The following is a 14080-nucleotide window of genomic DNA, read 5'->3' as shown; positions in this document are numbered from 1 at the left end:
GATCTAAGAGAGAGAACAAGGAGGAAGTCATGGTGCTCTTTATGACCTAGCCTTTGAAGCTCACACTGTCACTCGCCATATCTGTTCATTTATAAGTGAATTGGTAACTCCGACCTACATGTAAGGGGTAGGGGCATTAGCCTACACCTTTTAAAGGGAGGTGTGTCAAAAATAGAGGTCTAAAAAGGGAGGTAAAAACCTCCATACTAGCAAAATCTATGGTTTCAGGGGTATTATTTCCTAGGTAATACTGAAGTAGGCATTAATGTTAGGTCTGAATTAAGTTTTTTAATGTTACATAGATAATAATAGAGATAATGTGCTAAAATGGCAAAAATTGTGAAAATGGTATATCTATCTCCATCACTTGGTGTTGTCTCCTTGGTTAGTTTTGTTAATTTAGTCATTCTAAAAGGTGTGTACTTGTTTCTCAGGGTGGTTTTAATTTGCATTTCCCTAATGACTAATGATGATGAGCATCTTTTCTGTGCTTATTTGCCATTTTCTTGTCTTCTTTGAGGAAATGTTTCTGCAAATATTGCTCTTTTTTTTTTTACTGGATTGTTCATTTTTTATGGTTGAGCATTAAGAGTTCTTAATATATTCTGGGCATAAATTATCTGTCAGATATGTGATTTGCAAATATTATATTCCAGTCAGGGAGTTTTCTTTTTATACTCTTGTGTATAGTATTAAATGAGGATCTAAGTGTTTGTTTGTTTTGCATGTGGATATTCAATTTTCTCTGCACAAGGTAAAAATACTTTTTTTCTCATTCCATTGTTTTGACACCTTTATTGGAAATTAACTAATCATAAATGTAAGCATTTTTTTCCTGGATTTTCTATTTATTCCATTGATCTATATTTTTTTCCTTATGCACTATCTTGAATATTGTAGCTCTAGAGTAAGTTTTTAGATCAGGTAGTATGAATCCTTGACTTCATTGTTTTTCAAAATTGTTTTGGTTATTTTAAGTCCTCTACATTTCATGTAAATTATAGGATCAGCTTGTCAATTTCTAAAAAAAAAAAAGCCTGCTGGGATTTTTATAGAGATTATATTGAATCTATACATCAAATCAGGAAGAACTGGCATCTTAACAATAGTCCATGGGCAGATACCATCTCTCCACTTATTTAGATCTTTCATTTCTCTCAGAAAAATCTTATAGTTTTCAGCATACAGGTCTTACACTTTGTTAAATTTATTCCTAAGTATTTTATTCTTTATTGTGAATGAAATTGTTTTCTTGTTTTCACTTTCAGATTGTTTGTTGCTAGCATATAGAAATACAATTGATAATTTATATTAATCTTGTATACCATGACCTTGCTAGTCCTGTTTATTAGTTGTAATTGTTCTTGTAGATTCCCTGAGGTTTCCTACACAAAGAATCATATTGTCTGTGAATTAAGGTTGTTTTACTTTTTTCTTTTCATCTGCATGCTTCTAACGTTTTCTTTCCTTATTACACTGGCTAGCACCTCTAGTGCTATATGGAATTGAGACAGTGAGATTGGAAATTCCTACCTTGTTCTTGATATCAGGAGAAAGCATTCAGCCTCTCACCAGTAAATATCATGTTAACTGTAAGTTTTTCATAGGTGCCTTTATCTGGTTGAGAAAGTTTTCTTCTATTCCTTGTTTGCCTGTAAATTAAGAGAGGGCATCCTATCTGTGTAAGAGAGCTCTTCTCTTTCTTTCCTGGATTCAGCAGCTTTTTGCTGCCCGCTGTCATTTGCCCACAGCGACTCACGTGAATTCAACCAAGTACAAAATCCAAAGAAACAATCCACACATTTTCAGCCTCTACACTGTGGATAACATGGGCTTCTAAAACAAGTACAATCTGTTCTTCTACAGCCTATTTTTCTTTAATAAGAAGTAGTTATTTTGCTATTAGTAATTAGGGTAAGGATGTCAATATAATGCAGAAGTTGTGTTCGCTGAAATGTAATTTTTCCTAGCATTTTATTATTTTTTGCCAACTAGTAACATCAACAGAAAGTATAACCCCTAATACAGCTGAAGGCTGCAAAGCCATTAGTGTGAGTACAATGTCCCCACAGTCTTCCCCTCAGCTCAATTTACCTGATTGGCTGCTTCTCCTGTCACTGTGTATTTTGGAATTTTTGCCATAACTCAGCAACCTCAACTCTTCTTTCATTTATCTATTTCTGCATAACAAGCTACCCCAAAACTTAGTGGTTTCGAGCAGCATAAATAGTGGGCTGTCGGGAAAGTCATGACACATTTTTGCAATGCAAAAGATAGAAAAAATACATCATGACTTTTCTGACAACCCAATATTTTATTTACTTATATTCTGGCAATTTTGGCAAGGCTTGGCAAGGCTCTGCTTCACAGCATCTGGGGCTTCAGCTAGGATGACTCCAGTGGATTGGGGGCTGGAACAGCTGTGGGCTGGTTGGGTTTCTCTCTCTCTCTCCTCTCTCCTCTCTCCCCTCTCTACATAAATAGCTAAGGCTTCCTCACAGCATGTTGATCTCAAGGTAGTTGAACTTCTTACATGGTAGCTGACTTCTCCCAATACCAGCATTCCCAAAGTTTGTGGTGGAGTCTCCACATCTTTTTATGATCTAACCTCAGAAGTCCTAGAACATCACTTTTGCTGCATTCTATTGGTCAAGCAGGTCACTAAGGCCAGCTCAGATTCAAGGAGTGGAAACTAGACTCTTCTTCTCAATGGGAGGAAGAGCAAAAACTCCATAACCAACTTTTATCTATCTAATTTATCATCAAAATAATTTAACTTTTTAAAATTTAAATTTCACATTTCTTATATTTACTTTTCATTATGAATGTATCATATCTTTTAAAATTGTCATAGTATATTCATTTTAAATTGTGCTAGTTGTTAATTTATTTAGGTAGCATTCTATTTGTCAAATTCCATATATTTTCTTGCACCAACTATATTTTCTCCACAAACTTTCTTGTTTGGAGTGAAACATTTCACAAAACTCAACATTTTCAGGAATACATATATCACATATACACAATTACAGCAGAAACACCTGTGAATGCATGTGCTTGCAGTCCTAGCATCTTCACTGAGTGTTTCAGGGTTCTGCTTAGACCCAGCATTTCTTAAGAAGTCCCAATCTCTTATTTTACCCATTGATCCCAGTACAGAAGTACATTGTTATATCAACAACACTTACTCTTCAAGCAGAAGCTGCCGCAAAGAGGCAGTAATAAAACTGATCTTCTGTGATGAAGATGGAGATTGACTTCAAGGAGAAATTGGGAAGGTGTTTTTTCAGATTACTGTTGTTTCTGTTTTAGTAATTTAGCACATTGTTACATATGTGGCATGACAGAGAATTGCATGTAGGGTGAGCTGAAGACATGCAAAGCATTTCAGTTGGCATCATGCCCAGGGGAATGGGGGAGGAGCGGGCTGATCTGTCATTCAGAGGCTCTTCTGAATCTTTTCCATGCCTACTTGCATCCTCATCACCCTTCATTAAGTCCTTTTCAAAACATAGGGACACTGTTTGGGGACAATAATCAATAATGTTGTAAAGATTTTGCAGGGTATCAGATGGACATTTATCTTATTAGGGAGACCACTTAATGGACGGTGTAGATGCCTGACCACTCCAGTGTACACCTGAAGCTGAAGCTGAATAATAATGAATGTCAATTATAAATATATATATATATATATATATATATATATATATATATAGTCACAGGATGTGGAGTACAGCATAAGGAATAAAGTCAGTGGAACTGTAACAGCTATATACAATGTCAGAGGGGTAGTTGATTGGGGGAGGGGAGTTATCACTTTGTGAAAGGTGTAAATGTCTAACTCTTACATTGCTTTGTACACCTGAAACTAAAAAAAAAAGAAAAAGAAAAAGACATAGGGACACTGTAAAGAAACCAAATGCCATTTACAACTGAAGCTAAGATATTGACTTTTCTTCTGGCCACATTCTCTGTGGAAATAAAAACACAAGCATGTGCACACACACACGTGCGCACACACACACACACACACACAGAGTTAAGCACTCAGAACTTGAGTACCAGGGGTGGGTCCTAGCACCAGATTTCTGACTTAAAATTACATATCAAGATAAAAGCATAAAAATACTATATAAGACTGACTAAAATTAGTAGTACTGCTGAGATGAAAGTCATGATACCTTATAGTTGCAGACCAGGTTTCAACAGAAATTTTTTTTTTTATTGTTAGTTTCAGGTGTACAGAACAATGCAATAGTTATCCTTTTCACCCTTCGCACAGAAACAACCCCCCTCCCCATCTACTGCCTTCCCACCCCCAATATCATACTTATCTATTACAACTCCATTGATTCCATTCCCACACTCTAATCCACGTCCTGTGACTATATGTATATATAATTATAATTGACATACATTATTATTCAACATCAGCTTCAGAAATACAATGCAGTGGTCAGGCCTCTACACCGACTATGAAGTGGTCTCCCCAACAGGACATGAGTCCAACTGGCCCCCTAAAAAACATTTACACCATTATTGATTATATTCCCCAGACTGTCTTTTCTATCCCTGAGGCCATATCAACAACAGAAATTGCTTGACAACCTGCTGTATATTAAGCACCTTATGAGAAGGATGTATGAAAAGAAATAAGATAATTAATTTCCTATCACTCATCTGCTTGGGCCAAAATCCTAAACCCCCTTTGACTTCTTTCCTTCCCAAGCCCTCATTAACTGCTATAGAATCTACCATCCTAAATATATCTAACCCAGACACTCTTCACCACCCCCTGTCTAAATCACCACCATCTCTCCCATAGATTATAGCAGGAGCTTCCTAACTGTTCTCCCTTCTTCCACCTCACCCCATCCCACACTCTCCATTCTCCTTGTAGTAGCCAGGAAGAATGTTGTAAAAATTAAATCAGATCACTCCATCAACACTCCCAATAAAATCCAGACTCCTTACCATGGCCTTCAAGGCCTCTGCCTCTCTCTCCTTCCTTATGTCTTGTGCTTCGCCCCTTGCTGACTCCAGCCACACGGACCTGCTCACTGTACTTTGAGCATGCCTAGCTTGTGTCCTGCTCAGGTCCTTTGTACTAGCTGTATTTTCTGCTTGGAATCTTCCTCCCCTTGCCCTGACTCCTGCCCCAAGATATTCTCTTGATTTGGATCTCTGCTCAAGTGCTACTCCCTTGGAGAGCCCTTCCCTGACCTAAAATATCATAGCTAAAATAGCAGACTCCCAGCTCCTCACTCTGTCCCTTTACCCTGACTTTTCTGTTTTCCTAGCTTTTTTCAGTAGCCAACATTATGTTAAATATTTATTTTTGTTTTTCTTCCCCATTAAAATGAAACTCCAAGAGCTTTCTCCATCTTTAACTGCTGTAATCCCGATACCTAGAACAGTGCCTGACATATAGCAAATACTTAATAAATATTTGTTAAATGAATGTATGAATGAAAATCTGTCCTGGCGAAGATCTGATCTGTATTGGAAGGCAAGTTTAGAAGCAGCCATGGCCATACAGCGGGATGGTGCTGTGACAGACGCATGTACAAGGTGTTTGGGGAACACAGAGGACAAAGTCATTGACTCCGGGTAGGGAGGAAAAGGGTGGACATTTTTCATCTGGATCTTGAAGGACGAGTAAGAGTTCACCAGGTGGAGAAGTCCACAGAAGACCTTTCAAGCATAAGGCACAGTGGATGGAAAGGCCTAGATGTAAAAACCATAAGGTAGGGTGGAAGCGAGTCGTTCTGTTGTTCCTGGAAAGCTGAAGATGCAAGCATGCTGCGGAGGGACAAGATAGGAGAGCGGCAGAGATGAGCTGATCAGCTCAGAGCCAGAAATGACTTTCCAAGGAACTTGGAAGAGCCATTGCATTTGAAGAAGGTAAAATAATCATCAGTGCTTTAGGAAGAGTTTCCTGGCAGCTGTGCGGTGGATAGTGTGAGGCAGGAAGGCTTTGCTGTCTGCTGGCAAGAGCAATGCCATCACAGTTAAGGATGGAGAGAAGGGGGTGCATAGGAGGTACACTGGGAGAGAGGATTGAGGAGGCTTGGTGACGTAGATGTGGGGGACAATGGAAAAGGACAAACAGGTGTGCAGAATTTTAAACTTGGGTGACTTGGTGACATTTATTCTGCTAAGGAATGCAGAAGGCAACCCAAGTTCAGGGGGCAAGGAAGAGGAATAGTTTTCAGCCACATCTGCCCAGTGTCCTTCTTTGAGCCCCTGAGTAGCCATTTCCAACTTTCCAGCTGTCAGTCAATGGGGAGCCCACCTGCCCCTGCTCTGCAGCAAACTGCACAGGGCTGGGCTCACACTGCTCCTTCTCCCTTCCACCCACTGAGCTATCATCATTAGGTCACGCTCGGATGCCTGCCTCTCTCTTCCCTTGAGACAAAACCTTTTCCAGCTGGCTGTTTGTCTCAAAAACAGATTTCTACAAGTTCTGCCCCACCAGACATGCTTAGACATGCCAAGTCCCAAGGGGAACAAGACTTAAGCTCAAGCCTCTACCTACCTCAACTGCATATATAATATTATTGGACTTTCATTATTATTTGTATGTAATTTTTAAATTATACAACTAATACATGAATACTTTCTCATTATGGAAAATGCAAACAATACAAAAAGTACAGAAGGACTTGAGAGGATCTTTTCATGCCCCCTCCTTAAAAAATAAAAACAGGCCCACTCTCTCTCCTAAGAGTAAGATGTGTTTCTTTCTAGTCCTTTGTTCTACAGAGAGAGAGAGAGAGAGAGAGAGAGAGAGAGAGAGAGAGAGAGAGAGAGAGGGAGAGAGAGATACCTATAGAAACAATATATGGTTTCATGTTATCTTTGGGCTCAGATTATTTTGAAACCTTTTTTTACTTAAAAATCTGTCTTCAAAAGTTTTCACATCAGTAAATATAGATCTAGTTCTTCCTTTTCAAACCACCGAATAGTAAGTAGTCCATGGCAGAGATGTATATGTGTCATTTAATCATTCCCCTTCTGTTGGATACTTTTGGGTTGCCTCCAAGTTTTCAAGATTATAAACAGTGCTCTAGTGAATATCATTGTACATTTTCTTTTGTATACATTTGCAAACGTGTCTCTGTGATGGGTTCCTGCAGGTGAAATTGGTGGACAGTCCTAAAGGTATTCCACTTTAATTGTGCTACATGCTGCCAGTTTTTCTATCCCATCTTATTAGATGCTTCCAGCTGTTGGTACTGAAACAAGAAAATTTCCTGAAATTGTCACATCAGGTATATCTTGACATGGTCCATACTAAGGCTGACATCAATCCAGGGACAACCCAGTGATGACTCTGATAATTGTGCTGTGTCCCAGAAGGCTAGGAAGGCTTTGCCACAGGCACAATTCTTAGGGATTTTTTAGCTTTTCTGGGGCCTGCCGAAAGGTTTTGAGAACTAAAAAAAAAAAAATTGTTTGCTTCAATAGATGAAAAGAAAACTAGAACATTGAGGTTCACACAGATTTATTACATAATTTTAAGGTGTAGCATGTGTCAGCTTCCTTGATATTAGATTAGTATTTTTAAGTGTTTCATTATTGAACAACCCAAAATTCTCCTGAATTTTTTTCCCGACCTGCTCTACTCCTAGGTTGAGGGACCAGCACCAGCCCTCCTGGTTTGTCCTCCCCACATTCTGGGAAGAGATTGACTCACAAAATAATTTAAGGGCTTCCTTTTCCCTCTTCTGGTTTGGGTGTCTTTTTAAGGGGATTCCTTTCTCCTCTTCTTCAGGATGGAGGCAAGTTTGAGGACCACAGTTTGGGGAGAGAGTGCCCTTCTCCAGGAGGGGGCAGTATTGGGGAAGGAACTGCATTTGTCAAGTGACAAACAAAGGGGAAATTTTTTCTTCAGTCATCTGGCGGAAGACAGGAAAAGCAGTGTGGGGTTGGAGAGCACATCTCAAAGCCCTCAGTGGGTGGGTGGGGCAGGGGCTCTGGGTCACAGACTCTCTGTTGAGGGGGTAGCAGGTGATAGATGGGATCCCCCTCTGACCTCACCTTTTATTCTGAATATCAAGCTTTTTTTCAATGTATTTATTTTCCTCTAGCGCTGAATTTCTAATGCACAATGACATAGCACTCTACTATTTTTCATGGTAAATGTATCATATTTCAGCAGAACTGTGGGTTAAACAGTCCTTGCAGATAGGCTGGGGCCGTAATCAACAATGTTGCTATAGGAAAATGCTTTGGGGCTTCCAACAGTGGATTTACAGATGAAACTGTGGAGCACAATCTATTCCTGACGTGCCCTGTTCACAGGAACCACATACCGGATGAACAGACATTTCTTTTTTCCAAAGTCCCAGTTTGTGATTCCTTGAGGAATGTTCCAGGTTTCTCTGTAATAAGCTACAAAGCACTGTGTGGGAAGTTTTATGGATTGACCTGGCTATTTTAGGTTGTTTTTTAAGCAGGTGATTTTGTAGTTTTGAAATTAGGCAGCTTGTAAGGACTAAAAGCATTTCTAAGAGTACACACATCTTCTTTAGCTACTTGGGCTACAAAACCCAGTGGGTTCCCCTTCATGGAGATTGTTGGGTCTTCCTTTTTTCCTACTGTCTCTTCCCTACAGCCCAGCCTGACACTTTGCAGGGAAGTGGATCTGTTAAAATTCTAGCAATGGCCCACCCTTTTATCCATGAAAATTACCAGATTATAAAAATCTCTGTAGATATACTAGAGATCTGGTGACCTCAGTCCACACCTGTGTGAGCCAATGGATGCTGAATTGTGTGTGGCCTTCACTGTGGAGTCCCCTCCCCCACATGCCCCAGGAAAACCCCAGGGAGGCATGATGGTCCACCCGTGGATTCCATGCTTGAGAAAGCCTCCCAAATGTTTATTTATCTGAAATAAATCTGCACAGGAAGATGAAAACATCAAATGTCTTTTGCTTTTGGCTGAAGTGGTATAGACGCATCAGTTGAGATATTGGCCATACGCGGGGGTGGTAACAAAAACTCCCATGTGTCTGGCTGGCAGCCGGCTAAGCACATAGGGACTCCCATCCTCCCTTCCCATTCCAGGCACTTGGCATCAGTTGGTTGATGTCCCTCCTGTTGACTCATCCCGCAGGAGAATAGAATAGGAGTAAGGTACAGATCCCCATGACTCTAACTAGATCTGGCTTGGGGTTAGCTTCTGAAGTGATCCTTGCACCTTCGGATCCCAGGTTCCACATGGAAGAATCTACATTGTAGATTAGTGAGATGTTTGATAGGAGCTTGAGATCCCAGTCAGGCTTGGAAGGCTCATCGTTCTATTGACGTGGTTCATTTATTAAACATTTTAGTTAATACATTTTATTTGTAAGAACTTGTTTTATTGTTTTCCTAAAGTGACTTTGTGGATCAGTACATAGACATTGATATCAAACCAGGAATAACTGGATTTTGCATAGTAGTTTACAGTTTTCAATGTCCTTTTCAGCAAATTATCACTTTTTATTGTCACAACATCTTGTGAGGCAGGCAAGGCATGTATAGATTTTTATCCATATGTTATAGCTAAGAAACAAACAAAAAAAGGTTGCCTTGACCAACATTTGAAAGCTGTTAAGTGACAGAATGAGGGATAGATCAGGGATGATCTAATTGGAACCGTTGGCTTCCGGTCTTTGGTATCTTCTACTGGTATGTAGAGGGTCACCCAAGTGGGCCAGGGGATGAGTGGTCCACAGATTCCTAAATTCAAGGAACTCTGTTCCAATAAAAATGAGGAAAGTAATGTACCAGGCCTGGAGTCAAGATTTGGAAAACTGCCATTTGGGGATCCAGGGAAGGAGCATAATTGGAGCCCCACTTTCCACTCCCCGCAGGAATGCCTTTGAAGTCGGTGCCCCTGTGTAATTCCCTCGGGCGACCTCCCTGGGAGCTCGCTGGAAGGCCCAGCTGGTTCCTCCACGGAGAGAGGTTCTGAGCTGCAGACAGAGCCCAGCAGAGGGTGCTGAGAGCCTACTGCTTTAGGGCTGGAGGAGAAAACTGGCAGCTCCGTAGAGCTGGCTGGAAGAGGAGGAAACCTAAGGGTTCTAAGAGCTCTCCTATCGGTGGAGTGATGATGATGATGATGATGATGATGATGATGGTGATGATGATGATGGTGACGATGACCACATAGTAAGGGCCAGGATTCTCCTGGTGGGTATGGTGTGCTTTGGAAATGTTAGAGGGTCTGGAACAAATCCTCAATTTCTACCACATGTTTGAGTTAAGCAGTTAGTCTTGAGATGGCAGCCAACAAGGAGGAGGAAATGTAAGGCAGGGAATCAGAGACCTGGGGAAATATTGCGTTGTCGGAAAAGTCATGACGTATTTTTTTCTCTGTTTTTCATTGCAAAAATGCATCATGACTTTCCGACAACCCAATAGTAGCGATCATATCTGGGGCAATGCCACAGATTATTTTGTTAGGTTTGACTGCCCTTCTGTGATTTATTTACAGATCACCATGATCACGGCCATGGTACATGGTGGAAAAATAGGTTGTTTTTGTCTAGATCCCAGCAAATCATTGTGCAGCCAAACTTAGAACCACAATCATTCAGCAGAGTGCTGGAATTAAAGGGTACCCAAGTGATGGCCCTGTCTAATGCCTTCATTTTATAATTAAGGGAAAGGAGATCCAGAAATGGAAAATTCCTCGCCAAATGTCACATAGCTTAATGACCTAGGATGAGAACTAGAGACAGTGAAGCATCAACATCATGGCCATGAATACAGGCTATGGAATCAGATATAGCTTCAAATCTGGGCTCTGACAATTATTTGTCCTGTGATTTTGGGCAAGTTACTTAACTTTCCTGATCTTGGTTTCCTCATCTGTACAATAAGAATTTAAAAAAGTATTTGCCTCTAGCGTATTAAGTGGGATAATAAATATGAAGCATTTACATAGTCCCTGCTCATTGTAAAGATTCAGTAAATGGTAACTGAATGATAAAAATGATAGTATTATTCGAATTCAGCTTTTCTGAATTCCTGGCGAGAATTTATCCTTTATATGCAGCCCGCCCCCCGCCACCCACCTCAAATCCATCTTGTCTTTTGCATACCTGTGCAGTTCCCAATGTATTAGTTCTGTTTGATATCTTCATGGAAGATTTATGAATGGCATGAAAGAAGTTATTTGACTTCATAGTTTCCCTACATATAAAATAGGATAAAACTATTAGGTTGTTGGAAAAGTCATGACGCACTTTTGCAGCGAAAAACATAGAAAAAATTTGCCATGACTTTTCTGACAACCCAATAGTTGGACTACATACAGGCCAGCTGATATAAGAAAAGGACTTCTAGGTAGAGTAGCTTATGTAGCACAGAAGTTTGTTTCTCTTTCATGTAACAGACCAGAGGTAAGCAATACAGGACTGGTAAGACAATCTGCCATCCTTAACATTTCAATCTCTTTTCTAGGTTCAAAGTGTCTTTTCCAGTTCTTATATTTTCTCATGTTGACAAATGGGACCAGAAAGTACATGCCTAATCCTTTTAAAATTAAGATCAGGAGCAGCACCCATCATTTCTCTCACTTAATTGGCCAGAATTTGGTCACATGATCACACTTAGCTGCAAGGGGAACTGGGAAATATAGGTTTCAGCTGGGAAGTCACCTGACTAAAAAAAGAACAATAGAGATGAAAGCCTAAGCTTGTCACAAGCTTCTTACTGCTACAGCCACAGGCGTTACTATTAACGCAAGTGCTGATATTTCTGAAGATCCACTCACCTCACTTTTCACAGAAAAGAGAAAGAAATACGTAATTGCCTGGAAAAGTAACTTCCCTCAAAACCAGTTTGATTTTTGGCTTGTGATTCAAAACTAATTTAGAGGCAAGGAGGCTGCTGGTGGTCATAGAAGGAGTGATAAAGGGTTACTAATGTAAAACAGAGCTGGAAACTGAGTGGGAGAACCACGAAGCAACTGAGAAAAGTGGTTTGCTGATGGGAGGGAGAGAATAAATAAGGAAGTGCTGTGCTGCATTAGGAACTATGGATGCTGCTTTGACCGTTTGAGGGTTACATTCCCTTCCCTGAAGGAGATGCTTGTCCAGCACAGGGTTGACAGGGAGCCCCTCTACCCCTGCAAAGTCTGGAGAAGGCTTCAGGAGGTTAGTTCAAAAGTCTGGATCTATGAAAAATTTTTTTGAAAAGGTGGAAAACAGTTTCCCTCACGCAGACAGTCATTCTAGAACTTTAGCATCCTCTTAGCCTTCGTTGGGGCCACCTGGTTGCAAGCAGGTTAGTTTGTGAGATGCTAGGTGATCTACGCTCTGGAAGAAAATGGTTGGGATAGGAAAATCCAGGCAAGGATTCCAGTGGCTCTGCCCTGGGGCTGGGACCCCAAGAGGCTGGGAGGACTTCTGGAACCATTTCAGTTATTGGAAGAAGGCCTGCTGGCCACCTCCTCCGGACGGTCTCTCAGAGTCAACCTTTCCTCCCCATTCCCACTGCGACTGCTCTGGGGTTGGCCCCAGGATTCTGTCACAGGCTTATCCTGCTACCTCTCTGTCTCCGTGCCACACACCTTCTGTTCCTCAGAACCATCCTGTCTGTTGTCGCCATGATAATTCTCCCAAGACCTTTTTATGATGAGCCTTCTTTACCTCAGAATTTACCAAGTAGAATTATTCTAGTGGCTTTGTTTATTTTTTTGTCTTTCATTTTTGTTGGGGCTGGAATGTTTCTTACAGGTACTTTTAAATTTCTCTACCATAAACCTGTGTGATTTTTGTAATAATAAAAAGATGGGGCCGGCCGAGTGGCTCAGTTGGTTAAGAGCTCGCTCAAGAGTGTGAGCTCTGAGCAACAGCGGTTCGAGTCCAGCCCGAGCTGAGCTGCCAACAGGTAGCAGGATGGCTCAGCTAAAAAAAAAAAAAAAAGATGAAGTCGCTTTTAAATGCTTCCAAAGAAGAGAGGTGGGCAGTTGGGAGCTACTTTGGCTCTCATTTTTTCTTCCTCAAGCCTGTACCCTTTTGGGCAATATTTGAGGCTTCCTTAAATAGTGCTAAGCTACCGATCAAACATACACTCCCTCAATTCTTTAATCTAGGCTGTTATAGTTTCCCATGGCACCCCCTTCTGCTTCTATCAAGCCATGTCCCCCCAATCCTCTTAAGTCTTAACCAGCTTTCCAGATCTAGTTAAAATTTCACCTTCCTGGACCATTTTAATTCTTACACATATCTATCACTTCTATAACATTTTATGTATGTCTGTACCACACCCCTTGGAAAATTGATGATGCCCTTTTAGTTGTTGCCAACTCTTTTCCTGGAGTGAATCTTATATCATAAATGAATTCCAAGTTCTTTGAGGATAAGGGTGAGTTCTTGTAAATTCCTTGCTTTCCTCACACCATCTGGCATAGTTCTAAACATATAATAGGTAATCAATCCATTGATAATTATATTTTGAGAACTTTATTCACATCTTAGCTGAATGATTTAACATGTGTCAGACCACAGGGTCACCCTTCCTACAAAATATTTGAAGGAGGCTATCACAAGGGTGGTAATCATGAATACAAAGAAGTGAAAACTAAACGGGGGACTTGGGGTTTCAGTAGCAAGCTGACTATGTGGACTTAGAAAACATCACCTTTGCCTTGATTTGCCAGCCAATCACTCTCCATGTGACTCTTGTTGGCTCTTCTGAGCACTGCCCTGCTGAGACCATCTTCTGTCCTTAGCAGGTTGTGCACTTCATTGTCTACACCAGGTTCCTTCCCCCACCATTGTGCCCATTTGTCTCAATTCCATCAGCATCAGAGGTATCTCTTTCTGCAAGAAACAGTTCTCAAATGCCGTCAGTGAGATAGTGATCACACCTCCTCTAAGCCATGATTTTTAAATAGGCTACTCCTCTGCAATTGTCACTCCAAAATATGAACTTACATTATTGTACTTTGGGCTATGAAATCTGTTTGTTTGTTTTGTTTTGTTTTGTTTTGTTTTTATTAAATTATTTTTATTATGAAATACACATTTTTTAGAATTAGTTTCAGCTGTACAACACAGTGCAATAGTTATACA

Source organism: Hipposideros armiger, unplaced genomic scaffold, assembly GCF_001890085.2.
Source record: "Hipposideros armiger isolate ML-2016 unplaced genomic scaffold, ASM189008v1 scaffold_23, whole genome shotgun sequence".
Lineage (NCBI taxonomy): Eukaryota > Metazoa > Chordata > Mammalia > Chiroptera > Hipposideridae > Hipposideros > Hipposideros armiger.
Note: the sequence above shows the minus strand (reverse complement) of the source record.